General features: G+C 38.0%; 1 protein-coding gene across 2 annotated transcripts in view; it reads left to right on the top strand.

Moving 5' to 3' along the window:
* Positions 1 to 26,184, top strand: part of RARB (retinoic acid receptor beta) — a 713,488-nt gene that overhangs the window by 26,143 nt on the left and 661,161 nt on the right. For both annotated transcript variants that reach the window (XM_074268511.1, XM_074268510.1), the window contains exon 2: positions 23,918 to 23,995. The gene's annotated coding sequence lies outside the window, so the exon portion shown is untranslated. The remainder of the gene's footprint in view (positions 1 to 23,917; positions 23,996 to 26,184) is intronic.

Here is a 26,184-nt window from a genome sequence, read left to right as displayed (position 1 = left end):
GGCAGTGAGGGCAGAGTTTGGAAGCTGTCTAATTTCATATTTTTTGCATTAACTAAATACACCTAGATATTTTCACAATAGCTATATTTTAAGAAATTTAATCAAAGGTAGATTATTATCTTGGCTAGATCATTACTTCATGGTTCTTGCTGAAGTCTAAGGACCACATACTTATCTCTTTAAAAAATAAATTTAAAAGTACTTAAAAAAAAGTAAACATTGGACATTTTCATTTACATGATTTAACTAAGAAGAGAATTGTACATGAAACAAAGATTCCTATTATTTACAACTTTTTTATATATGACAAATTTATTATGAAACTTTCAAAGTTGTCCTATTTCTCTGGGGTTCTTTCTGCCTTTCCTTCTGTTTTTTCACTTTGACTTTAAAAAAAAAAGGATACTCAAAAGGCCCACTTTTCTGTTTAATTTTCTTTTTAAAAAATTCAGCTAAAAAACTTTCAAGTCAGAGCCAAGATGGCAGAGTAGAGAAAAAGCCCTGAGCTGAGTTCTCTCAAATTCCTCTCCAAAAGACTTTAAAATAGTACTTCAAATTGACTCTGACACAGCAACACCAACAAAAGGTCACGGTGAAACATCCATCCCACCCAAGACAACTTAGAAGGTTGGAAGGGAAGATCTGTGGGAGGGGTGGAGGCAGGCCTGAAGATCACCCAGGTGACACTCCAGGGGTGGGACTAGAGTTTCAGGAGCTCCTCCACCAGAGATAGTAAAAGCATCTGGTAACTGGTCAGAGAGAGATCACAAGGGAGCCTGGAATAGCACCGGATGTAAGGCTGGACACTGCAAATCCATTGTTTGAACTCACTTCAGCAAGGAAAGGAGGCACTTTTGATCAAAAGTTCACAAGGAACAGGGCCCTGAGGAACACCATTTTCCATCTTAAGGAAACAAGGGTCCTTTCTTAGATGAAAAAAGAAGCATTGACTAGGAGAGTAGTGATTGATCACATCTCTCCCCATATCACACTATCTTGGAAGCACTGAAAACTTCCAAACCCCCAAAACTCACTCTGAAAAAGTGTAGTGACGAAAAGATTGAACCTTGCCCCACTTCATACATATTGAGAACAGAGATCACACATAAAGTTCAAAGTCAAGAAATGGACTGGGGGAAAAAAAACTAAGTAGCAATAAAAAGAACCTGACCATAAAAAGCTACTGTACTATAGAGAAAACCAGGGCACAAACACAGAATTCAGTGAAGTAAAAAAGCTACACAAAAAGCCTCAAAGAAAAACATGAATGGGACACAAGCCCAACAAGAATTCCTAGGAGACCAAAGAAAAATATTAAAACAAGAGTAGTACAGGAAAAAAATTAGGTAAAGAGATGAAAGGAAAGGAAGAAATTATGAAAAGACAATTAGTTGCTCTATAAAAGAGATACACAAAACCTGAAGGAATCAATGCCTTAAAAATAAAATTAACTAAAAGGAAAAAGAGGTACAAAAGCTCAATGAAGAAAATAATTCCTCAAAAATTAGAATTGGGCAAGTGGTAGCTAGTGACTTCATGGGCATTAAAAACAATAAAAGAAAGCTTAAAAAACAAGAAAAGAAAACATGAACTATCTCATTGGAAAAATAATTGATTTTGAAAATAAATAAATCGAAGAGAAATAATTTAAGACTAATTGCATTATTTGAAAGCTAAATTAAAAGAGCCAAGGCACCATATTTCAAGAAATTATCAAGGAAAACTGCCCTGATGTCCTAGAACCAGAGGGTAAAATAGAAATTGAAAGAACTACCTATTACCACCTGAAAGAGATCATAGAATGAAAATTCTCATATTTTGCTTTTAATTTATTGTACCCAGCATAACAAGTAATCATTTACATTATGGTACACAGAAAAAGTAAAAACCATGTTACAAATGTGTTATTATAAATTAGTAATGTTTTTCCAGACTTCTCTTCTTTCTCCATTATCCAGTGAATGTTGACAGTTTTGCTTCTGCATCTTGGAAAACCAGCTTGCTGTGCTGGTAATTCTTGGTTCACATGTCTCTGAAGCACATCTTGGAGCATCTTAATCATAGCCTTGCTGGTGTGTGAGATGAATACAATTGTTTGGTAACTTGAACATTCTTTGGTATTGCTCTTTTTTATGATTGGGACTGATCTGGTCTAATCTAGTGGCCATTGTTGTTTTCCAAATTTGCCATGTATGATTGATATCAAATTGCTTTTCTTCTTGAGGGAGGGTAATATAGGAGTGGGAGAGAATTTTGGATTCAAAATTTAAGGAAAGGTTTATTTAAATTGTTTACATGTATTTCCAGCAGCATCCCTAAACGAACTATCATTTTATCTTATTTTCTCCTTACTAGGCTGCAAATAAACATTTATTAAATGCCTATTATATTACAGGAAGTATGCTAAGAGTGGAAAATGCAAAAGAAGGCAAAAAAACAATCCCTGATCTTGAAGTATTCACAATAGGAAAACAGCTTACAGACTAAGAAGGTATTGGAAAGACATTGGAAGGTAGCACTTGAAGGAAATCAGGGAAGTGAGGAAGTCGGGGCAAAGAGAGAGCATTTCAGGTATGGCAGCAGCCAGGAAAATGCACAAAGTTAAGGGATGGAGGGTAGAGCATTGGAGGATAAGAGTAGAGGAGTTAAGTGTAGGAAAGCTGGAAGGACAGGGAGGGGTCAGGCCAGGAATGACATTAAAAACCAAAGGGTTTTATAATTGATCTTGGAGGCAATAGGTCAATTGGAATTGATAAAATAGTTGAGTGAGGTGATGAGAAATCTGGCAGTGCTAGAGTGAGGAGAGACTTGAGACCAAAAGACTATTTCAAGTCTAGACATAAGAAGCTGCACTAGGGTGATGTGTCAAAGTAAAGAAAGTATTAAAGTAGAGAATGAGAGAGAAAAAGAGAGATGAGAGTAGAATTTACAGGATTTTATATGTAACAGGGATCAGACAATCAGGAGTCAAAAATTTAAAAGAAGAGACAGTTATGGTTTGTGTGTGTGTGTGTGTGTGTGTGTTGTGTGTGTGTGTGTTGTGTGTGTGTGTGTGTGTGTTAAATTCAAATTTTTTTTGCCATTTTTGCCAAACTAATGGGTATAAAATTCTTTAAATTCTATTTTTTCTAATAATGATTTACCATATTTTAAAAATATGGTTGCTATTGGTTTATGTTTCTTCTTTTGAAAATTGCTAGTTTAAATCCTTTTGTTGATTTATCTATTAAGTAAAAACTTTTGTACTTATAAATTTGAATCTGTTCTTTACCAAGCTTAAATATGGCACTTCTAGCCCAGAACCTTGTTTCAAAGATTTCCTTTTACTTCCCAGTTACCTGTTTCCTTTCAAATTTTAGCTGCATGAGTTTTGTTTATGGGGGGCAAAATCTATTTTATCTTCTGTTATCTATCTATTCCTTGTTCAGTCATGAACTCTTTACCTATGCATAAATCGTTTTTGCTTGTTTTTCTTTTTTTTTATTAATTTTTCCAAATTATCCCCTCCTTCCCTCCACTCCCTCCCCCCGATGGCAGGTAATCCCATACATTTTACATGTGTTACAATATAACCTAGATACAATATATGTGTGTAAATACCATTTTCTTGTTGCACATTAATCATTAACTTCCGAAGGTATAAGTAACCTGGGTACATAGACAGTAGTGCTAACAATTTACATTCGCTTCCCAGTGTTCCTTCTCTGGGTATAGTTGTTTCTGTCCATCATTGATCAACTGGAAGTGAGTTGGATCTTCTTTATGTTGAAGATTTCCACTTCCATCAGAATACATCCTCATACAGTATTGTTGTTGAAGTGTATAGTGATCTTCTGGTTCTGCTCATTTCACTCAGCAACAGTTGATTTAAGTCTCTCCAAGCCTCTCTGTATTCCTCCTGCTGGTCATTTCTTACAGAGCAATAATATTCCATAACCTTCATATACCACAATTTACCCAACCATTCTCCAACTGATGGACATCCATTCAACTTCCAGTTTCTAGCCACAACAAAAAGAGCTGCCACAAACATTTTGGCACATACAGGTCCCTTTCCACTCTTTAGTATTTCTTTGGGATATAATCCCAATAACTTTTGCTTGTTTTTCTACTTAAAACTACTCCTTTACCTCTCCTGCTCTCCCCATTAAATTTTCTGTTTCCTACCTTTCTCCTCCTATACCCCTGCTAAAATTAGTATATTTCTATACCATGCTTGTTATAAGTGCATTTGTGAGTATGTTAAGTCTTCCTTTTCTAGTTCATATGATAATGAGGTCTGGATCCTCTCCATTTTTCATTTGCTTGTCATCTCATGCAAATCTACTACGTCTCATTCCTTCTCCTTACCCCATCAGTGTACTTCCGTATTGTTCTCATTTCCTTTTCCCCAAATCATTAAAACAGAACAGGACCAACCCCAGGCTCTCTGCCCATCTTATTTAACTTTGTCTCTGACCCTTAAAGACACAGGGTTTTGAGAGCAAATTTACTCTCTTTTCCATTAAAATGTAAACAATTCATTATCATGTCGTCCCTTTCAGTTCATCAAAGGTAATTAAATCTTTTTCTGTTTCACTTGACTCCTGCATTTGTATTTAAAAGATTCTGCTCAGGTCTGCCTTTTTCTTCAGTAATGCTTGGAAGTGCACAATTTCATTAGTGATCCTTATTATTTTTTTTAACTTTTCATTTATTCTCAGTGCCATTGGACCTTTATTCTAGATAATAAATTTCATATTTTGATGTTTAGACTATTGCATTCCAGTGCCCACTTTCTTTTAGATATTCCATGATCTTGATACAGATGCTTGGTTTTTGGCTGTTTACAGCATTGATGAGAAAGTCCTGGATTTGACTTTGATGGTCTTGGGGCTTGAAGGTTTCTTTCTGGAAGTGACCAGGGAAATTTTTTCTATTTCCTTATTCTTTTTCCCTTTAAGCACGTGCAGCACATTACAGATCACTTAGAGAGTGCCGGTGACCCTACTTGAAATAGAATCTGAGCCCAGATAGTCCAAACCCAGATGCGAACAAGAATTTTGGATACAACATTACCAACCAGTGATCATCCTCGTTGGCTTGCAAATCTCCAATAAAGTGGAATTTACCCCACCCCTAACATCCATTCTCCAGTTCAAAATTTACATTATTAATATTCTAAATTGCATTTATTTCCTTTATTCTATACATCCTTCTATATGTACTTGTCCACCTCTGATGGAATGTTAGCTCCTTGAGAGTGGAGATTGATGTATTCTCTGTATTGTCACATATAGTATCTGACATACAGTAGGCACTTAATTATTGCTTATTGATCATTGACAAAATCGCTTCAAGCTTGGAACCTACGAGGTCAAATGGTTGGAAACGTCTAGCACAGGAACTACAGAGCTGAGTGACAGGGAGAGGAAGACGTGGGTGTTGCTTTGGACACGCTGACTTTAAGAGGCCCGTAGTACATCCTGGGTGTACGAGCTGCGGGCTCAGTGAAGAAGTGCAAGGTCTGCAGACTGCTGGGTTCCAGGTCACAAAAGGGGGGCTCGCAGTGGCATTTCACAGTCAGCCACATCACTGCCTCCCAGACTGGGCCAGATGTCCTTTCTTTACTTGCTGCCTCCCCAGGAGCATCTGGGAAGGCAGCAGACATGGGGCCTCGAGGGCCTTTCTGGGCATGGGCCCTGTTGGGGCCATTGTCAGTGACTGGGAGCTCTCTGGGAGAGGAGGGAATGAGCCCACGTGCTCCTCACCTTCAGCATGGGTTAGCAGCTCCTAGGCCACTGTTCCTGCTGCTATAGCTTCCGCCCCTCAGAATGCTCAGAGGTCTAGGGGAAGGTGGGCTGGCTTGTAGCTGTGGTCCAATCGGTGCGGTCTGGGAGACAGCAACCTGATAGGTGACCAGATTGTCGCTTCCTGAGCCTTAAGAGAATGATGGACTGCACCTGGGGTCGTGCACAAGAGGGCCGCTAGGTGGCCCCCTAGAGTTCTGAGTCTGGAACCAGAATTACCCATTTTAGTTTAAATTATCATCTGAGTAACCCTGGGCGAGTCACATAACCCTCTTGGCTCTAGTTTTCTCACCTATAAAATGAGCTGGAGAAGGAAATGCAAGCAGCTTCAGTTTTTTTCCGAAAAATAGCTCAAATGCAGTCACACAGAGTGAGACATGACTTGTGAAGATCACTGGGGGAAAAAAAAAATAGAGTTGACTTAATTTGAGATCATAGGATTAATAGGATTTTAACTGAAAGATGAAGACCCGCAAGTTCAGCTCCTTCATTTAGCACTTAAGTCCAAGGTCACAAGGACAATTAGTACAGAAGCAGAATTTGAACCAGGATTCCTGACTCTGAATTCATTCATCATCCCCCATCCTAACCTCTTTTTGTAGAGGAGGAAGGGGATCATGTTTGTGACTGGAAAGGACCCTGGAAAATGTCTAGTTCAAAGGTCTGAAACTCATAAAGCAAAGTGCCCTGATTAAAATACACTTAGGGAATATTTAACAAAAGAAATGAAAATAAAACAATATCATGTTAATGTGAGATTTTCTTAGTCAATACGTAGCCTGCAGGAATTGGTTTCTAAATTTGATCATCCCTAATCTAGTCCAATCCCCTCTTTTTAATATATAAATGAGAAAACTGAAGCCCCAGTGGCCAAAAAACTTCTTCAAGATCATGTAATTAAGTGGCAGGAACAGGATTGGAACCCAGATTCTGTCTCAAAACCCAATATCTTTTCTACGTACCAAGACGTTATCTTCAAATATCTGAAAACTCTCACCTGGAGGAAGGGATCTGTTTTCCTTTGTACCTGATCCTAGACAACAGAACAAAGAACAAAGGATAGAGGCTGCTGAGAGAAAAGCTGTTAACTTCTGCAGATACAAAGAAAGGTGAAAATATGGTGCCTGCTCTCAAGGAGAATCCTCATTTCTACATCATTCTATCATGAACCTAGACCTTTATTTGAAAATGTGTGCTGATTGGCCCTGCCAAAAATAAATAAATAAATAAATATTTTTGTTCAGTCATTCTTTTAGTCCTGACTCTTCATGACCTCCATTTGGGGTTTTCTTGGAGTGATTCTCCATTTCTTTCTCTAGCTCATTTTACTAATAAAGAAACTGAGGCACAAAGGGTTAAGTGATTTCCCAGATTCACACAGCTTGTGTTTGAGACCAGATTTGAACTCACAAAGATGAATCTTCTTGACACTCTTATCTGCTGTACCACCTAGCTGGCCAACAAATGTTTAAGTCCATTCAGAGCCATTAAGTCTGTTGCCTCTGACACAGAACAGTCGGATAAACACGTCCTTTTCTAAGTAGACACGGACTCACTAACTCCATATCCCCAAAGCTTGCCAATTCCTGCTTTATTCAGATTACCACAGTTCAGGTCACTTGTTTGCATCACCATTAGTTTTCCCAAGTATGTCGACACTAAGAAGAACTCAAAGTTGTTTTCTCCCTTTGGGCAAAGCTATCTGCAAGGGGCAGTGGTCTCTGTTGGCTGGTTCTGTGTTTTGTTTCTGCGTTGCATTTGAGAGAGATTTGTCCTTGGAGTCACAATCGTGGCACGCTAGCCAGCAAGAGACAGGTTTGCAGAGACTCTGCTCATCAGTGCAAATGGGATTTCCCCTAACTTCAGTTGCCTTTCTCCAAAGTCTGCTTGGCAGCATATTTTGCCTGCTGCTTTTATGTCCCACCTGTTCCCATGATTGATTTTCCAGGGCTTCACATTATCCTTCCAGGGAGTGGAGTTTTTGTTGCTGTCATTGTTTTTTAAATCATTGTGGCTTTATACATCACCATAAACTTTGATATCCAGATGTGTCTATTTCCCCCCATGACCACAGAAAACAAAGCTAAATGAGCTTTGGTTTAATGCTGCTGAAGTGATTACACTTAATTAGTTTAGACTAAAACCATTCTTTTATAGACTTAGCATGGCCAAAGTTTGATGTCTGTGATATCTATCTTGGACTGCTTATGGCAACCCTCCCTCTCAAAATAACAATTTATTCTTATGAGAGAAGGGCAGCGTAGCCATGTTAGCCTTGGAGTTGGGAAAACCTCGGCTTAAATTCCAAGCCAGACACTCCTTATGTGCTCGTGGGCAAATCACCGAGCCCATGTTTTCATGCATCTCTCCAAAAGGATTGTTGGAGGGATCGAATGAGACAAATAAAACTCGTTTCCTTCCTTAAATGCTACATAAATGTCCTTATTACTCAGTTTCCTAGAGTGACCATTTCACCTCAAAGTTGGAAAGATCTGGTACAACCTACAGTAAATAGGAATCTCTTTATGGAACATCCCCAAGAAGCAGGCATCCAGACTTTGCTCAAATGCCTCCCAGGAGGAGGAACTTAGCACTTTCTGAACGAAACCATTCTACTTTGAGACAATTTTAGTCGTTAGGAAGTTATTCCTCCCCATCAAGCCTAAATCTGACTTTTTGCAGCTTCTGCTTATTGCTCTAAGTTCTTTGTTTATGCACCATTTGAGAGGCTGCTACTTCGGTGACAGAATGCTTTAATGGCTTTTAAGTATCTTCCATTAATATGGATTCCCAACACCGGGTAAAGGCTTGATCTATGTAGTCACAGCACCACAGTCTTTGATAGCTATCAATGGCAATCTGTAATACGTCCCTGATTTCCTCTGCCGGAGAACCAGTAATTCACTGGGTATATAGTCCCTTGGAGGGGCCGGCTACATATATCTGAATGTACAGCCACCAGGACTGGCAAAGAGAGACACGTTTTTCCTAATGTGTTACTGCATCTGAAACAGCTCCTCCTCTCACATCCTCTCACAAATACGTTAGTTCTGCTTTATCATCAGCATTTCTATATCATCCTTAACAAAGGTTCATCCTATAACTGTATGAGTCAGTAGAAATCACACTAAGAAAAACAACAATGGGAAAAGCCCCAAGGACTCAGCCAAATATAGACAGAAGAGATCAGTGCTGGATGTGAAATAATTACAAAAGCATTGAAGAATTGATTCTTTTTTAAGATTTTTAAGTGACTATTGAATAGAGAAATGCAAATTACAACAACTCTGAGATAGAATGTCATACCTCTCAGATTGTCTAAGATGACAGGAAAAGATAATGATAAATGTTGGAGGGGATGTGGGAAAATGGGACACTGATACATTGTTGGTGGAACTGTGAATGGATCCACATCTAGAGAGAGAACTATGGAGTTCTCGCTATGTAGATTGAATCCTACTATTTTCACCTTTTTTTCTTCTTTCTTTTTTTCCTCTTGTGGTTTTCCCCTTTTGTTCTGATTTTTCTTTTCCAATGTGGCTCATGTGGAAAGAGGTAAAAAATGAATATACACATTTAATCAAAATTTAAAAAAAATATATTTTACAAGTATCTTTTCTTTTTACATAATTTTCCTCTATAACCTTTCCCTTACCTTTTATACGGGAGTCATTCCTTATAATAATTTTCTTTAAAAATAAAAGTAAAAAATTAAGAAGAAAAGCCATTAAACTTGATCAACACATTGAAAACATTTGGCATTTTGTGCTGTTTTCTGCACTTGTGGACATTCCACCTCTGCGAAGGAACAAGTGGAGGCATCTTTTCATTGAAATCATTTTTATTCCAATCATTCTTACTCTTCGTCATTTTATAGTTTTTGTATTCAATTGTTTCTGAGATGTTCTTTCCATTTACATTATTGTAGTCATTATATGTACTATTTTTCTTGCTCTGCTTACTTTACTTTCCATGGGTTCATGTAAATTTTTCTGTTCTATACCCTATTTATCACACTTTTTTTATAGCAGTAATATTCCCTTACATTCAGGTATCTCAGGTCGTTTTACCACTTCCAAACTGATAGACATCTACTTATTGTCTTTTGTTGTTATTGTCCAGTGTATATGGAACCTTTTATTTTTGATCAATGGTCTCATTTGGGTATATATCAAGCAGTAGATCTCTGGGTCAAAAGAAGGTTTGATTCATAATATGTATAAAAAAGAAAAGACCATAAAAAGCTTGGAAAATATCTTGGGCCTTTTGTTCACCACACTACCAATAACAACAAAAAACAGTAAAATAGAATGTGAATTTTTACCAGGCCATAAACTACTTTCCCATCTTAACAAAATTTTTATGAGACTAATGTATACATAATGAGGTTGTTGTTCATAAAGATATTAGAAAGTCAAAGACAGGGTTCCCCTCGTGTATATTCTAAAATAGATTATGTCTTCATAATCATATATTTGATGGATAGATATGTATATATATGTGTATATATATATATATATATATATATATATATATATAGAGAGAGAGAGAGAGAGAGAGAGAGAGAGACTATAAACTAAAACTTTTTTATTATTGATTATTTTTTAAAACAACACACTGGTCAATTAATACACATATTTTTGTGTCTCTTGTGCAAATCTGAGAAAAATTATATTAGATTTTTGCAAAATGTGACTTTATTCAGTGACCCTGTGATTATTAATTTCAAACAAGGTATAAAATTAATCTGTATTTGGCAAAAGTATACATATCATAGCCCTGGGAGCTTTCCAATGTAGATTCCAAAAGAAAGAGGGATTTCCTTCAAGTGTCAAAGTCCTCCTATTTATGGATGACATCCTACTGATTGAAAGAATTCAATGTAATTATATGCATTGGAAAAAGCAAATGGATGACTTGTCCAGACTATGATATGAAGTCGGATAGCCAACACGTAGAACTGGTCCATCTGTGCATTTATCATACACAGTGTGTCTGATCATTGAGTCAGATCTAAAATTGAATAGAAAGAAGAGAGCAGGTAAGATTATTTTGGGAAAATTGTATAGTTTTAATAATTTCTAATTTTTTCCTGAAACAAAGACCTGTCTTTTCAATAACACTTTTTCATTTTTCAAGTGATTCTATGTGCTCCAAGTCACAGAGTACCATAATCTTTGAAGGATTAACATGGAACATGGCTAAAGGAAAGATATCAATGGCCACATTCAGATTGAAATGTAACTGGGAGGGGCAGCTAGGTGGCAGAGTAAATAAAGAACCAGCCCTAAAAGTCAGGAGGATCTGAGTTCAAATCTGATATTAGACACTTAACACTTCCTGGCTGTGTGACCCTGGGTAAGTCACTTTACTCCAATTTCCTCAGCCCAAAAAAAAAAAAGAAATGTAACTGGGAAATATTTAATAAAATACAGTTGATCAATAATGTTGACACAAGGTTTTCTAAGTCAATATGCAGCCTGCATGTGTGGTTTGGTGGCTCTGGTTTGGACACTGGCATCAGAGGAAGGAGACTATTCCCGTATCACCCAATATTATTAAGTAGAGAGAAAAAGAGGATTTTATCAGAAAGAGATGTGCTGGCCTTCCAAAAAAAGAAGCCAGGCTTTTCTTGTCATGTGAGGGAAGGGTAAGATGGCCCACGTGTCAGAGAAATAGCAAAAGAACATTAGAGGGACCCTCCGTGGGTGGATATAGACAAAATCCCGCCAGCTTGGAGAGACACGGAAGGGATGCAGTCTACACTGCAGGGAGCAGAGCTCACCTTGATTGGACCACAAACCCACTGATGTTTGCAGTTGTTGATCTGACATTCAGCAAAACCGGCATCAGTTCTGAAACGACCATTGGTGACCCTGAAATTGCATGTGGTGAATCGGGCGTCTAAACATCTTGGAGGAAGCAACCTGAGGTTCTGGCTGATTTCCTCAACAGCTTATGAAGAGTTTGTGGATCTTATTAAATATTTGTTAGCTATCCGTCACAGCTGATACACTTCAGAAAAAATTTATAGTTTAATAAAGGAACTGTCTGTCGCTACAGACCTTTCTACAAGAAAGGAGCAATGACATAAGTGCACAGCTCAGAGAGTCTGATTATGCCATAGCAACCAAGGACAACTTCGAATATCTCCATTTTCCTCTTGCAGATATATGTGTCTTGTTGTTTTTAATCTTTATTTTGTGTGCAAGGATAGTCTGGGAGGATAAAGTGAAATTTGGAATTAATAGCTTTATGTTCTATTAAGGAAAATTAACTTAATGCTGTATTTTCTAAATGATTTGCACATTGAAAGTTTTCATGAGTAACCATATGTGTCTAACATGTAGAAATATTAAAATAAGAACTTAGCATTTGGGAAGTCCAGATTTTAATCTGGGACAAAGGCCAGATTGGGGAGGCTGTAGAATTTGGACTGGGGAGTGGGTATTGGACTAGTTGGTGGGGGGGAGTGGAGGCAGGGAATACATATACAGAGAATGAAGAAGACTGATGGTAAAGTTCTTGCCCAGTCTTAGAAAAAATAACAAGGAATAAGAAAGATGTCTTTAGTAGGTTACTGTGGAAAGCGTGCTGGACTTTAGAGCTAGATGTCCTGGGTTCAAGTCTCTGTTAGTATAACTTCAGACCTGCTGTTCAACCTTGTTGCCTTCTCTGTATGTTGTGGTTATAGTAGGTGATTTCTTTTGCCCCTTTTGATTCTACTCTGATGCTTCTATCATTTAACTGATAAAGAAATCTAGCTGGCAAAATGAGAACAATAGAAATCTTGGAGAAAGTAGAGTCTATGGTCATCAGAACACAGTCAGATACATGTTTTACCCTTAAGGAGGCCACATTTTCCTGAGGATTTCGGCTCCTCTTTTTGTATTGTCTTCCTTCCACCAGAGGGTACGCTCCCTGACGGCAGGAATACTGTCTCCTGGTGGGTTTGCTTATTTGTATGTAGATACTAGTGTGGGACAAAACTTGGACTGGGAGCAGTTCCGGGAGAACCTTCTGGGAAATATCTCTGTCATCAGCTATATACATGTATGTGGGCAAAACTTTAGGCTCTAGATCTCTATTTCTTCATCTCTAAAAGGGGGGAATAAGGACAGCTAGATGGCACAGTGGATGGACCCTTGGGCTTGGAATTAGGATGACTCATCTTCATAACTTTAAGTCTGACCTCAGACACTTAGTGCTGTGTGACCCTGGGCACATCTGTAAAATGGGATGGGGAAGGAAATGGCAAACCATTCCAGTATCTCTGGCAAGAAATCCCTACATGGGATCAGCTGAACATGATTGAAAAGATTCAACAATGACCAAAAAATGTTGGAAATGATCTCCAGTATTCCTTTTAACCATGATATTCTCTGGTTCTAAGACTTGAAAAAGAAAGTTCTGGAGGGGTGCAGGATCCTTTGGCAGCTATTGAATCAACTTTTCCAGTGATCTCTTTTGGCTGTGATCATAGGGAGCAATGTCAGCTTAATGTTTCTGGCCTTTTGAGGTCACAGCTCTAAGATTTGTCAGGTGGTTTTGCCAAATAAATCTACTTCCTTGTTCCCCATTTCACTTGGGCCTCTGGGCTAAGGATCTCCTTATCTTATCTTACCTATTCTTGAATATGTTAGGGTCTTCCTTCTATTAATTATATCCAATTCCTTCCTTTCATTAATTATATTCAGTTTACCAGAGGGGTAATATATTTGCACATAGTTGTTTCCTTTTTATCTCCCACTCTAGAACAAGTACCATTATCATTTCTTTATGTCCCCAGTGCTCCATCAGTCCTCACACTTAACACTTAATAAAGGGTGACTGACTGACTGATTTTGGAGGTGTCGCTCCTCTAGCCAAGGGAGAAGAAAGCCAAGGCAGGTTGAGATTGGTGAGGTGGGTTCAGGAGATCGAGGAGGCAAGGAAGTCTGGGGTAATGGTAAGGGCAACTTTGAATTAGTCAGATATTAGATGTGGGCTGGACATGGAATCAAGAAAAGTTTAAAATGAACTAATAGACTGAGTGAAATGGGATAGGTATAACTGGTCATAATGGTGGAGCAGAGTCTGTGGGGATAGGGGAATTGACAGAGCAGGAGGTTACATCCAAGGTGGGGAAGACAAGATCTTGGAAATATAGCCAGCCACCTTTATGTGATGGAGCACTCTGAGTAGAACCTAGCTTTTGGTCCATCTTTGACCATAATGGGAAATAAGTCAGATAACATTATCAATCATATTTAGTTGTGAACAGTCTCAAGATTCTGGTAAAACTTGACCACTCAGACTTAACTAGCATCCCATTTATTGAGTTTGTTGGGTCAGAGTAGTTAACCAAGACAATGGTGAGCTCACCCTATTACTATTAGTTGAATTCTCTTTAATCTCACAGGTAGAATGGAGTTTGCTGGCTCTGTCTCACCCTGCCCTAAATCTCTCCAGAATAAGCAGTATTGTGGCTGTGAAATTATCATGGGCTTGGGTAGTCAGATCTTAAGAGACCACCCTTCGAGCTCTGGTTTGTTATCTATGCCTATCTAAGAGAGGCAGCATCCATAGGGTGCTGGGCTCAAGGGCAGGAAGAAGCATCTTCAAGTTACGGATCCTAGCAGTGTGATCTTGAGCAAACCACTCAAAATGCTCTGGATCTCAGTTTGCTCATTTTTAAAACAGAAGTTGGTTAGATTGGATTGATGATCTCTAAGATAATTTCTAGATCTAAAGTTGTGTTATTATCCTAAGATTTTTTCCATGCATTCTCTATTCCAATAAAATTGCTTAATCTCCTCTGTATACCATTTTCTCTTTCCTTCTTTGGGCCTTTGCAAAGTGGTTACCCATGTTTGAAATACACACTTTTTTTCTAACATCTGCCTTTTAGAATCCTAACTTCCTTGAAAGTACTTCTCAAGGGACTCCTCCTATGGGCAGTTTTTGCTGATTCTTTCCCCAACCGTTTGCTACCCCCATGTATTATTGCTTTCTTCTAATGGAAATTTGTATAAATGTCATTTTTAATTTTACATATAAGTGTATAGTATTGTCTTTGTATTCCAAGGATTTGAGAAAATGTCTTGTCCATAGTAGGTGATGACGACCTCTCCTGTTTCCACTCCATCCTTCATCCCTATCTCTTCCTCCTGTCAATTTGGACTTTGCCCTTGGAGTGGCCATTGACTCTGCTAGATAAGCTTTTGCCTTGTCTTATCTACAGCCAAGTATCCACTGCTCTTTTTGGAATGAGCTGCCGTATGTCTACCTTCACATCCCTCCCAGCTCTCTTTTATAGGTTATTTTCCCTAATGGAATATGAGGACATCGGTTCTCTGTCTTGCTTCTTTTTGTACCTCAAGATTTAGTACAGTGACTGGAACATAACACTTAATAAAAACTTTTATCTTTTTAGCATTTATAGAGCACTTTAGGGTTTACAAAACCCTTTACAAATATTATCTTTTTCTATCCTCACAATAGCCATGGGATTTAGATGTTATTATTATTACCATTTCTTAGAGGAAGAAGCAGAAATAGAGGTAAAGTGACTGGCCCATGATCTCACAGCCAAAAAGTGTTTAAGGGTGAATTTGAACTCGGGTTTTCCTGACTCCAGACTCAGGGCTACAGTCAAAAATGTTCATTGTATAGAACTGAATAATGAGTTGCCACCTTTGAATTTCTTCCTTTTCTTTCCTTTGTGATATCTATGCACATCTATTTGCTACTACACAAAGGCAAGAGACCATTCCCTCATCCTCAGTGTATAGTATTTTCCTGCTTCCTAGGGATGTTTTTCAACAATTTCAGCTCCTTCCTCTTCAGTAGCTTGTTTTGACGTGGGAGTAAAAAGGAGCCACATTGCTATTTTCAGAAATGGGTTGATTCTGCATCATGATCCACAAGGGAAACTGTGGGTTTACTTCACAAAAGACCCCCCCCCTTTTTGCACTTCTCTGATCTCCCCCTGCTTTTATTCCACACCAGGCAGTGCAATCTTGGGTATCTGGGGAACAAACCTGAGCCAGACATATGTAACCTGAAGATAGCATCGGAAGGTAATGCAAATAATAGAAACCCTCATCTATAAATGCAGGTTGATAATATTCATAGCGATTCAACTTCCATGAAGAGAGATTTCTAAGATAGAGCAATTCCACTCTATCTCTCGAACCTTACGCTGACCAGTTCTTCATTAAATGTGGGTCTTAAACAGGGCAATTGAATCTAAGACATCAGACACGTGTGAATTACGAAGATGGACTGCTGCACTGTTGGCCTTAGGCACGGGATAAAAGGAACTGGATTTAATATTCCCCCAGAAAACAATATCAGAAGCTATAATTGGCAGCATCTGGAAGATACCATCTCGAAGAGAAAAAATGGCGAAGACAGAGATAGTGGAGAGTACGTTTAATGAGGATACACTAAATCTCAGCTCACAAAAATCCCATAGACTTCTCTGTCAGCTGACCCTGACTGATACAAAAGTAGCCACAGACTTTTTGTTTCTCATTTTCTTATTCAAAACGGAAAATGTACAGCTGGCTGATTAGTTCCTGGATGTTTTGTCATGAATAATAAAATTTCACATTGCAGAAAATAGGCATTTGATTTGTTTCCATTCTTTGTTGTACCTTGTCTAGACTTGTGTTGTGCTAGGCTGACCTGACCTGGCCTGAAGATCTTATATAAAAGGAATGGCAAGTTGTACATATTAGAATTGTAGTTTCATGTACAATCATCTTTTTTTCCCCCTACTCTACTTTGTTATTTTATACTACCAATTTTATTTCTTAACAAATACATACATATATACAATAAACAATATAACAAATACATAAAATATATACAATTTAAAAAGTAAAATAAAGGTACTTAGAGCCATGGAAACACATCAAGTGATCTTATCATTGTCCCATAGTTAATAATGGCTCAAAATACAGAAACAGCTGTGGATTTGGGAGCAGGATTAGAATCAGGGACTTGGTCCCTAGTGACAGCTGGCAAAAAAAAAAAAACAGGAGAAAAAGGAGAATTCTCTGTGGGACAAAATTAACAGAAGCATCTCTGAGAAAAAGATAGTCATATTAGCTCTGTTTAAGTAGCTGAAGGGTTCTCCTGTGGAAGAGATACTAGCTTTATTCTGTTTGGCCCCAGAGGACCCAGAGGTAGAGGAAACAAGGAAGCAAATATAAGAGACAAGTCTTAAGCAATTAAAACCGTGTGGGACAGGAATGGCTGCTTTAAGACATAGTAGGCTCCTTTTGATTGGAGGCTTTCTGCAAAGGCTGGACAATCACTCTTTGTGTTACATTTAGTATTTGTTTTAGATATGGATTTGACTATATGTCTAAAGCCCCTTTTAATACCAGAATTTTAAATTCTGGAGTGTTGTGATCATTTTCCTGATCCAGTTGGGATTACTTTAAAGGCATAAGCATTAATGTTTTCCAATGGGAAAATAAGTTTCTATTGCTATATGTGGCCCATTTATTCCTATTCCCACCCCAAAAATAAATACTCAGATGAGCCACTAAGAGTTTATTATTTCCTGACAGATTCAATGGACCAAGAGATCCCTTCAAGAGAATAAATTTCTTTTAGTTCACTTAATCTTAACCTTAGTCAATACAAGTAGGAAGACTTACTTATCCTTCTTGAGATAAAAGGGTAAAGTTTTCCATAAATAGACTTGGGAAAGTGGGAACACTACTTTATCTATGCTCTCTAGAGAGGAAAAAGAAGATAAAAAAGAAGAAAAGCAAAGGCATAGAGAAAGGAGAGAAGATGAACAGAAGAAAAGAGAGGGAATAGGCAGAAGGAAAGAGGACATTGCAAAGAAGAAAAGAATAGAAAAGAAAAAGAGAGACATATTACACAGAGAAAGGAAGAAGATGGGTTAGGGAGAATAAAAGAGAGGCAGGGGAGGGCTCCCTATCTATTTATAATAATTACCCCTATTTCAATAATCTTGGAAGGTTTATAAGTACTCTCCTTATAGTGACACTTTGGGATAGGCAGTAAAAGCCTTATTATCTCCATTTTATTTTTGAGCAGTTTAGCCTTCTGAGAATCAATGGGAATTTTACCCAATTATGCAGCTAATAAGCATCAAACTTGGGATTCAAATCTTGGTCTCTTGACTTTCCTTGGATGTACTTTCCTTTGGATCACCCTGTTTCTCATTCATTATTGTTTGTGAATTTAATTCAATTCAATTTTACCCAACAAGCATTTATTAGCACTTTCTATGTACTGGACACTGGGGGTAACAAAAACAAAAGGAAAACAGTACCTCTCCTCAAGCATCTTCCATTAGACTGATTTTTAATTTAGGTCCTCACCTAAATTATCTCCCCTCGGAGATGATTCTAACACAGAGATGAGTCTAAGAAATGAGGAAAAAAACAATTAAAATTAAGGAAAACAAACCAAAAAGTAAAATAACAAGGTTTGCTCTTAGTTTTCTATGCAAATCCTTTTATTTTTATTGGGATTTTCTCATCTATAGAATGGGGGTAATATTTATCCTACCTACTTCAGTGGATTATGAGGAAGCCCCTTTAAAACCTGTCAATCTCTTGGGTTCATCTAGGCCATTCTTTTGCCATCTTCCATACTACTGTGCCCTCTGGAGCCAAGAGTATCCTCTGGGGAAATCACTTTGAATTCTGTGACTCTGCTCTAGAGGCCTCATTGTTATGGTTGGTGAAAACACTCCATGGCTCCATGGCACCCTCTGTCTTAGATAGTCCCAGCCATGCTTTTCTTTACACTCTGGCCATCTATCTTTGTCATCTACTTTGCTATTGATCCCCCTGCTCATGAATGCCTTCATTTTTCCATTTCAAATCAATACTGCCATCCATTGCTACTAGAAAGAACATGTCGGTCTTCTGTGGCTTCACACATCTTCCTTATGACTTTCCAAATCAAAAATGTCCTTCCCTTTTACCTCTCTCCGGTAGGTAATACCTTCTGCATCCAGAATAGAAATTCACTGAAGAGAGGAACTTACTTTTTGTTTGAATTTGTATCCCTTGTTTTTAACACAATAATTGACATCTATTAAGGAATTAATTTCCTTTTTACTTAGCCATTTCATTCATTAATCTGTAAATATAAAAATTATAATAATAGATTCGTTAATATATTTATATACATAATGGGAACTATTATTATTCTTGCAAATATTCATAGTCTTACAATGTTTCTATATATGTTCTTTCCCTTCAGATTTCTAAGTATTTTGGGGGAAATGTTGCTTCTTAGAGAGAAATAATTTCTCTTTCTCTTGTTAACTCTCTGTCTCTCTCTGTGTTTCTGTCTCTATCTCTCTTTATCTCTCTATCTCTATCTTTATCTGTCTCTGTCTCTCTTTGTGTGTGTATGTGTGTGTCTCTGTTTCTCACTTTCTCTCCCCCTCCCCACTTCTTACTCTCTTGGTACTTTGCTCTGTTTAGTTTGCCTTGGGGATGGTGGCGATTAAATCTTCCCAGGTCTTGCAGCAGGAATGGTTTTCCTGCTAGGTTTTGCTGCCTTAATTTTTCCCCCAGTGAGTCCAAAGGGTCAGACATTGTCTGGGGCAACACTTAAAGAGTGAAGCCTGAAAAAACAATTGAATTAGTTGTTTTGGAGCTTTCTCCTTTTCCCATTAAAATAATGTGGGATGGGGGTCAAGATGTGTTTTAAATTGATTTATTGGGTTTAAAAATGCAACCAAGGCTGAGAGGAAATGCCTCTTGGTCATTCAGTTACTGAGCTCCTCCTCAGGATGCACTAGACTGAGAGCACCCTCAAAACTCTGTGTCATTAACTTAGTCAAACAGAAGGTACTTACTGACAAAATTCAGCCTAAAATTAAAAGTGTGGAGACGTATCAGCTATGGCTGTTACAATAAATATTTTTCATCACAACTATTTGCATCAGGGACAGTTAATCTGGGTTGTGATTTTTTTTTTTTTTTTTACTTTTAAATAACAGCACTTCAATAAAATTCGTCTCCTTTGTAATTCTGGGTATTTTGTTTTCTGCATTTAAAAACAGAATTCTGAGAAGCAGCGTCCTGGGCTTCCCCAGACTGATCATTTAGTAGGTTTAGGACCTATAGCAAGAGAAGCTTGTAGTTTTTAGATAGTTCTTACCTTCTCCCTCCTCTGAGGCTTACTCTGGGATTCTGGGCAAGTCCTTTACCTGATGGGTTACACAGAACACATTAGTACTCACCATCTCTTCTTTGAGACACAAATACACACACATACACACACACACAGACAGAAAGAAACATACACACAGAGAGACAGACAGAGACAAAGAGACAGACAGAGAGACACACACAGAGACAGAGAGACACACACAGATACACAGAGAGAAACTGACAGAGAGACAAGCAGATTGACAGAGACAAACAAGCACACTAACAGAGACAGACAAGCAGACTGACAGAGAGGGACAAACTGACAGAGAGAGGAATAGATACAGAGAAAGAGACGGAGAGGGGGCAGACTGACAGAGAGAGGGGGACAGATAGAGAGAGAGGGACAGATAAAGAGTCCAACCTTTCAGAAATCATAATTTTTAAATTGGAAAGTAGCTTAGAAATTACATAATCTGATATCCTCCTTTCACAAATAAGGAAACTTCAGGGCTGGATAGTGACTTGCCCCTGGATGGAGAAATAGTCCATGGCCAGCTGTGTTTTTGCTCCCTTCTTCTGACCCCTCGCTCAGCACTGTTTCCCTGGTCACAGGCTGTGAGTAGCCCTTTGGGGGGTAAGATTTTCAGATTGTATTTAGAGCCCTTTTGTGGCTGTTTGTCCATTACACTTAGAACCTTGTTGAGGTTATTTGTATGTACTTGGAGCCTTGTTGCAGTTTGTGTTACACTTGGAGTCTTGTTGCAGTTGTTTATTGTGGTTGTTTGTCCATTACACTTGGAGCCTTGTTGTGGTTGTTTGTCCATTATACTTGGAGTCTTGTTGCGGTTGGTTGTTTGTTACATTTGGAGCCTTGTTGCAGTTTGTGTTACACTTGGAGTTTTATTGTAGTTGTTTGTTGTGGTTGTTTGTCCATTATACTTGGAGCCTTGTTGTGGTTGTTTGTCCATTACACTTGGACCCTTGTTGCGGTTTCTTGTTACACTTGGAGCCTTGTTGTGGTTGTTTGTTCTTTACACTTGGAGCCTTGTTGCGGTTTCTTATTATACTTGGAGCCTTGTTGTGGTTGTTTGTCCATTATACTTGGAGCCTTGTTGCAGTTGGTTAGTTGTTACATTTGGAGCCTTGTTGCACTTTGTGTTACACTTGGAGTCTTGTTGTAATTGTTTGTTGTGGTTGTTTGTCCATTACACTTGAAGCCTTGTTGTGGTTGTTTGTTCCTTACACTTGGAGCCTTGTTGGGGTTGCTTGTTACACTTGGAGCCTTGTTGTGGTTGTTTGTTCATTATACTTGGAGCCTTGTTGTGGTTGTTTGTCTGTTATACTTAGGGCCTTGTTGCGGTTGTTTATTGTGGTTGTTATTCTGTTACACTTGGAGCCTTGTTGTGGTTGTTTGTTTGTTACACTTGGAGCCTTGTTGTGGTTGTTTGTCCATTATACTTGGAGCCTTGTTGTGGTTGTTTGTCCATTACACTTGGAGCCTTGTTGTGGTTGTTTGTCTGTTATACTTAGAGCCTTGTTGCGGTTGTTTGTTGTGGTTGTTATTCTGTTACACTTGGAGCCTTGTTGTGGTTGTTTGTCCATTACACTTGGAGCTTTGTTATGGTTGTTTGTCTGTTACATTTGGAGACTTGTTGCAGTTTATGTTACACTTGGAGCCTTGTTGTGGTTGTTTGTCTGTTATACTTAGAGCCTTGTTGCGGTTGTTTGTTGTGGTTGTTATTCTGTTACCCTTGGAGCCTTGTTGTGGTTGTTTGTTAGTTACACTTGGAGCCTTGTTGTGGTTGTTTGTTTGTTACACTTGGAGACTTGTTGCAGTTTGTGTTACACTTGGAGCCTTATTGTGGTTGTTTGTTTGTTACACTTGGAGCCTTGTTGTGGTTGTTTGTCTGTTCTAGAAGAGGACCATGGCATTAGGAAAGCATAGCCTTACTTGCAAGTGAATTGACTCTAAGAGAGGCAGGCCTGTGCAGGGTAAGCAACCTCCATTTCTCTCCAGAGCCCTCCTAGGTTAGTGGGTGGGGATAGATCAGGATGACTAGAAATGACCCCTGATGAAGAGAGGGGTCTTGACATTTTTCAGTTAAGCTCTGTCCCAGGTCTCAGTTTAAGGCAACACCCATTCAGTGCTTAGAGCCTATGAATTTTCAGATAGTTTGGGGTTTGATAGAAGAAGAAACTTGCTGCCCATTGAAGCTGTCCAAAAGTGCCTTCCTCAGGAATTAGTGGTTTGCCCTCATAGCAAGTCTGCAAGCAAACACTGGATAACCATGAGTGCAGAGTCTTGCGAATTCTCTGGGCTGGATGGCCCCTAAAGGGCTCCTTCCAGGGATCTGAGCTCTATCAAAGGTTATTTGTTCTCTACAGAGCTCCTTAAAGGATGTGAAGACTTTTTGCCATTTCTTTACAAAGCACTATGGTGGCTTACAGGCATGATCACTCCCATTTCATAGATCAGAGAACTGGTCCCCAGAAGAAGTTATGAATTTCCCAAGGTCAGCAGCATTCTAATTCCCCACCCCCCACTGGCCATGCCGCTGGCTGCACTCATGTGGAGGATTCAGACTTTTGTTGTTCTTTGTTAGAGCTGATGTTCTTGCAGTTAGGATCAAATAAACTGGTGATTAAAGAGATTCTTTGAAGCAAATTATTTCACTTCCCTGCCAAAAGGAAAATTAAGAAAACCTAATTAATTTTCCTCCCCAGTATGTCTTCAAATGATTTAGAATTTAAAAGTTATGGCACAAGAGTTGAGTTTTTCAGGGAGAGCTCGGGTAGCAGAGTTTGACATCAGTCTCTGCTATGTAGATTTCTACATCGAGAGGACCCTTCATCTTGTTAAGACCTGTTTATTCAAATGGCTCCCCTATTTATTTGACTTTCACTTCCATATGGCAACTGTAGTTTTTGTTTATTGTGGTTTTGTTTATTTTGCTTTTGGATCTGTGATTTTATCCATATGGGGATTTCATAGTGTGCAAACTCCCTCCAGTGCTGAAGATCAGCATCTTAGTCTTAGAAGGGTCTGATTTGCTCATGGTCACATGAGTGTATTGGTCAGAGAGGGAAGTCAAAACAAATTCTTTCGGTTCCTGTGGCCAACTCTAATCATTCCATCATCCTGCTTCTCATCTCTACTGTGGCATCTGTCCAAAAAACATCTGGCACAGCTGGTTACACAGTGGTTGGAGTTCTTAGTCTAAAGTTAAGAAGACCTGAGTTCAAATTTGGCTTCAGATACTTACTCACAGTGTGATCCTGGGGAAGTGATTTACTATCTTAGTTTCCTCAACTATAAAATCGGGGGGGATCATAATAGCATCTACTTGTAGAATTGTTGTGAAGATCAAATGAAATAAGATTTGTAAAGCTTAGTGTCTGACACATAGAAGAGCCTTAATAAATGTTTGTTTTTTTCATTAACCATTAATTAACTAGAGTCGATTGCAATCTTTAGAAATACCGAAATTTCCAAGGTCATATAAGTTGTGAGCCTTCCACCATGAGGATCTTTGTCATCTGAGAGTGACCTGACCTGTTTTATTAGTAACATACTAACATTATTAATAGAATCATTAATTTCCTAGAAAATAAGTCTCTTGAACTTTTTCAGAACTACCTATCACAACACATTGATTATTGGAACAGTAAGGAAGTTTTGTGGATTCCCTTTCTGGGATGATAAGCAATGTCACTTTGAAAACAAATGAAACAAAACCAAAGCATGGGTTGTTTGAATAAAACTGGAAGTCCCCAATAATCACATCTATTGATGGTTTCTATTTTTCTTCAGTTAAAAGATATAGTGTGTTCTTTCTCACTTAAAGTCTTCAAGGAGAGTCAGAGAAGTTTTCAAAGGACTTCAGATTCAAATATAGATTGGGCTTGGTGACTATTGAAGTCTCTTCCAAATGGGAATCTGTTCATATCAATATTAAATAATTTTTTTCCACATTTTTTTAACAGGATGCTGATCAAGCCCACAAAAGACAATATCTCACACTTCTCATCTTATGACTGACCTCCAAGATATACAGACCAGAGGTAAGTTCAAAGTTGGTCCTTATTAATTCCCTTGTTCACCAAAAGATATGTTGAGTGATCTTTGAATCTTTCTCATCCACCCCACTCCCACCTCCCAATTTATGAATAAGCTTTATCAGCCAGAAGTGGTCAAGGAAGAAAATCTAGAGCTATCATCCCTTTTTAGAATGAAGTGAATAAGTAGGTTTGGGAGCTAGGAGGTTGTTTCTTTTTTGAGCGAGGAAGAAGCTGCAAAGATAGCTAGGAAATGTGGATGAAGGATCTAAGGACGCTAGAAGAAAGGCTTGTTCATTGTTATCCTAACATAGGTATAATGCCAATTTAAGTGTTGGATAATTTTATTACTGTATAATTGCAAACATATTATGATTAAATATTTATTTCTAACCTAGTCATCTAATTTCATATAATGTTTGTGTATTTGCACACAATTCATTTGTTACCCAAAATGATATTTCTTGGACTTGAAAGAACCCCCCCCATTCAACTCTGAATGTTCTGGAGAGATATGAAAGCATATTTTTGGTTTGGATTGTCTGACATAAATCCTAGAATGAGCCATCTTCATCAGAGAGCTTTTGAAATTGTCAGAGGTGAACTGAAAGCTGCTAAATCTTGGATCTATGATGCTGAGGGACAGTAATATTACTAGAATATATTAATTGCAGATTGCATGCTAAGATTGCAGTACATTGCTTAAAGTGCCTTGAATTTGGAATCACTGGATTTCTGATTTCCAATCCCAATACACAACCTGTTTAATTTTGCTTAAGTCATTTCTCCTCTCTGTGCCTCTGTGCCTTTCTCATCTGTAAAATGAAGATGATACTTCCTGTGGTTCTTATTTAAAAGAATATTCATCATTACCTCATGTAAGATAATATAAATATAGATAACATGGCATATACAATATAGTAATAAAATAAAATATGTAAAAAATAGTAAAATATACTATATATGGTATATTATTCTATAAAATAATAAAACATTTTTGCAAACCTTAAAGTACCATACTCAATTGTTTTCTCATTAATTATTAACTAATTAGAGTTGATTGCAATCATTAGAAATACTCATTTTTCCTAAGGGCATATAAGTTGTGAGCCTCCCACCATGTGGATCTTTGGCATTTGAGAGTGACACTGAACTCTTTTATTAATAGAATCCTTAATTTCCTAGAAAATATGTCTCTTGAACTTTTTCAATATCAGTCATGATGATGATTATTCCTATCCTGCCTACCTCTTCAGGTCTGGATTGGCTTAGAAGGCTTCTGAGAGTCTTTTCAATTATAAGGTTCTGGAATCCTTTCAGTAGGATTCTCTGGGGAAGCAGGAACATGGAAACGATGGGATAGGGTTCCATTATATCTATTTCCCCTTCCAATTCCAAACTTCTATGATTGTTCTGTTTTTCTGGCCTTCAAAAGCCAGATAAATTATTAGTTCAGGCTAAGTCATAAGAGGTACAAGTTTAGGCAATAATTATCAAACTATTTTCATCTAAAGTGTTGTGTCCATATATTTTTATCCATGTGTTTTTGTGTCACTTGATGTTCTCCCTTTTTGTAGCATTGTCGTGTCTTTGCAATATTGCTATAAATATAAATTGTTCTCTGGGTTCTGTTTATTTCACTTTACATCAATTCATATAAGTCTTTTCAAATTTCTCTGAAACCAATCCCTTCATTATCTCTTAGAGTACAAATAGTATTTTATCACATTCATACACCATAAATTGTTCAATTGCTTCCCAGTTAAAATCAGTACCTCCACAATTCTACTTTTTGCCACTATATAAGAGCTGCTTTATGTTGTATACATGTGTCAAATCACTTTTTCTTTCTCTCATTGGCAGTATAAACCTAGTAGTAGTATTTCTGCATCAAAAATTATTCATTCTTTAACAGCTTTGGGTTTCCAATTGCTTTCCAGAATCAGTTCACAGCTCCACCAGCAGTACATTGGTATACTTGCTTTTTGCCCCTTCCAACATTTGTCACTTTCCCTTTTTGTCAGTTTTGCCAGCCTGATGTTTGTGAGATGGAACCTCAGAGTTGTTTTAAATTCATTTCTTTTATCATGAGCACTTCCTTTTCAGATGGCTATTGATGATAGCTTGAATTTTTCCCCTAAAAATTGTTTGTATCCTTTGACAGTTAAGGAATAACCCTGGCAGACTTTACAGTG

The sequence above is a fragment of the Sminthopsis crassicaudata genome, chromosome 5 (assembly GCF_048593235.1).
Source record: "Sminthopsis crassicaudata isolate SCR6 chromosome 5, ASM4859323v1, whole genome shotgun sequence".
Lineage (NCBI taxonomy): Eukaryota > Metazoa > Chordata > Mammalia > Dasyuromorphia > Dasyuridae > Sminthopsis > Sminthopsis crassicaudata.
The sequence above is the reverse complement of the archived record's forward strand: the minus strand, read 5'-3'. Positions and strand labels throughout refer to the sequence as shown.